The sequence below is a fragment of the Elephantulus edwardii genome, unplaced genomic scaffold (genome assembly GCF_000299155.1).
Source record: "Elephantulus edwardii isolate Elephantulus edwardi_28Jun2011 unplaced genomic scaffold, EleEdw1.0 scaffold00161, whole genome shotgun sequence".
Lineage (NCBI taxonomy): Eukaryota > Metazoa > Chordata > Mammalia > Macroscelidea > Macroscelididae > Elephantulus > Elephantulus edwardii.
This window is the reverse complement of record NW_006399911.1, coordinates 5997590-6000701: the sequence shown is the minus strand read 5'-3', so window position 1 is coordinate 6000701 and position 3112 is coordinate 5997590. Positions and strand designations below refer to the sequence as shown.

Genomic DNA, 3112 nt, shown 5'->3' with positions numbered 1-3112 from the left:
TCGGATTTGGTTTAATTTTTCTCAGCTTTAGCTTGAATTTACATATGAGTAGTTGGTTTATATAGGTTTCCGAAAAACACACCTGCAGGGGTAATCACATTATCTCACTTAGGTTTCCGTTTGAGATGGTTCTCGGCAAGATAGAATCAGTTCTGCTGGTTTTACAAATGTAGTGCTAGTCTTGCCTTGCAAGTTAGCCAGGCCTCTGACATATAATAATGCATACAATTCAAAATTATTACACTGTGATTATATCTAGGGCTTTCTGCAACTAGTAGATGGTGGTTATGGAAAGCACTGCCCCTGGTATCACTATCTAGATACCACCTTCTGTTTGTTTTCTCTTTTTGCATTCTTTTCTTCATTTTTCTTAATCAACTCTGCTGTTGCTGCTTCTTAGCAAAACTGGCAAAAAAAAGTTGTAATCATTGAACGAAGCACTCTGACAATCAAGACATTTAAAATCTTCAATCTTCTGGGTCAAAGTAAGCACTGTGCAACATTTAGAACTCTGATTTACAAATAGGCTGGTCACACATTTTCCTCGTTTGAAGACTTCCACAACTTTCCTGATCAAGTCATCATAAAGGTCTGTCTTAAGTTTGTTTCAAAGCTAATGTAAGAAAATTCTGGTTCTGGAGTGATGCGAATAGTCCAATAAGTTCCATCCAATGTCATTCTATTAATTGAATTCCCGCAAAGATTGAACAGTGTGGCATCAATGACAGAACCTGGTATCAGGTCACAAATTCCACTCTCATGAGTGACATCCTTTGCAGTAACACCATCTTTCATGTAGAACTGTTCCATAACTGCTGGGTTAAGATCACTCATCAGAATTTCCAGGGTTTATCTGGCTGACTGATTACCCGACTCTCTGGAAAATCTAGAGAGTATACAAGTACAAGCAGTCAGAATTCATACGGCCCATACAGTATGCAGCTCCATTTGGGGAAATTGCATTATGAAATTCTATTTCTTCCTGGAAATTCTTGTGTGGGGTACCCTTGATGAGAAGGCTTCATGAAATTCTTACGAGAATAAAAGAAGCTTTGAATTGAGTCAAGCCCACTGTAATTCTTAGGAAGTTTCAAGAGGGGAACCAGTGCTTTCAGGAAGAGGTTGGTACCACCACATGTCTTAAAAATAAAACGTCTCTTGGAGACAAACATGCTACTTTCACTGAGTACATAAGCTTCCTGCTTGTCAGATTTTGACACACTTATGATTGAACATTGCTCATCCTTCATAAGTATATCCCACTCGGATCTTGGGATGGTGCAAAGATCCTCAGGTCCTTGGTTTGTGTTGGGCTGCTGCCGGAAGAATCAATCCTCCAGCAGTTTCTTGGTCCCTTTGAAAAAGTTTGCAACTTCCCTTACCCTGAGACTAGCGAACAACCAACAATCACAGAAAAATCAACTAAATTAAATCCCTTCTACCACTGCTGCTGCCACTGCTGCAAATTGTTCCAGCTGTGTTTTAACTGAAGTTCAGCTTCCTTTTTTCCATAATTTCTAAGTGTTGGAAATAGAGGCAGATATAGTTCTGTCTCCTGTAGTATGCTGTTTCCTCATTTTGGAGAGTCAAGTGATTGCTAGCTAATATCCCTGGCCATACTGTGTAAATCCACGGCCTCTTTACAACCCAGCTTGTTTTTCTGGCAGTTTTCTGTTGATACAGCATTTTTTTATAATCTTCAGCAAAATTTTGCTTTCATGTAACATTATTGATATTGTTAAATAATTTCCACATTCTGATGGATTATCTTTTTTTTTGAAAACAAAATAAATCAGTATCTCTCCCAGTGAGTTGGCCAGGTAGCTGTCCTCCAGATTTCTTAGGGACACAATCTGGTGAGCACATCCTGGCTGCATCTGTTTGCTCAAGTACGTCAATTGATATTCCATTAATTTACGGCAATAGTAGATTATGTGATTGTCTGATTCAAAATGACTAATGCCTATTCATCTCAACTCATTAATGTCTAGAATATTGATCTTCATACATTGCATTTCATTTTTTACAACTCCCAGTTTTCCAATATCCATACTTCAACTATTCCATGTTCCAGTTATTAAAGGATATTTGTAGCTGTTTCTCCTCTTTTTAATTGACTTTCAACCTAGGTTCTATCCTTAATACTATCACTAACTATCTTCCTGTTATTCATAGGACAGACCAAATAGATTAGTTGAATGTCAATGTGTTATTAGTAGTCCAATACCATACCACATAGGTACAGGCAATTTTAATATCTTTTACCTTGCTTCATCTCTGAATAGTCCGTGCTCGTGTCAGGCATCCAGTGTGTGGGCTCTGCCAGATGCTAAGTGTGTCTAAGCCGAAGCTGGGACAATCACTACAAGATGAGTTTGGGAACTCACCCTAAAATGAGTGTGAGCTAATAATCTGACCTCCAAATGACCCCCCACTCTGACTTGTAAGCCATAGTCATGGTTTGGTTCTCTGGAATTAGTGTCAATTAGAGTCAGTGTCTATAAATTCCCTACAGGTCTGACATTTTTCTTTTCCTTTCCCCCAGTAAACATTCTCTCTGGTAAAAGGTTGTGGATTCCTTTGGGGAAGGCTGGGAAAAAGATCAAAGTATAAATTCTTGGCAGTACGGTGGGGTTCTTCGTCTTCCATGAGCTTCCGCTGCCCCAATATCTTGAAAAACCTCATCCTGAGCGTCATGAACACAGACACAACAGTGTTCTTTAATTACGGCAGCAATCTCTCTCTATCCCTTTAAACACCCAACAAGCACTCCAACAGGAGCCTGATTTGTAAGTCAGGCCTTTAGTTTCAGACAATCCTGCAGATATTGGTCTTATTGCTAAATCCTAATTCTTTCAATAGATTTTTTTTTCCTTTTTGTAATGGTAGGGCTTCCTTGCCTAATAGAATTTACAATAATTTTTCTTTCAACAAACCTAATCCCATGTCGATTATATCAGTAACACTAGCAGCTACAGAATATTAATCCAATTAAAGTTTCTTCAGTAAGAGGGCTTTATTTTGATAACTTTATTTAATTCCTGTAATGTTTTATGTCAGGTTTCCAACTCTGCTGTTGTTCTCATATTATTCATTCTCCCTTATGTTAATT

The 3112-nt window shown here is 38.2% G+C and overlaps 1 pseudogene; it reads right to left on the bottom strand.

Annotated features, from left to right (window-relative positions):
- Window positions 1-374: 374 nt before the first annotated feature.
- LOC102863961 lies at window positions 375-1364 on the bottom strand (annotated as a pseudogene).
- Between the last annotated feature and the right edge of the window lie 1748 nt (window positions 1365-3112).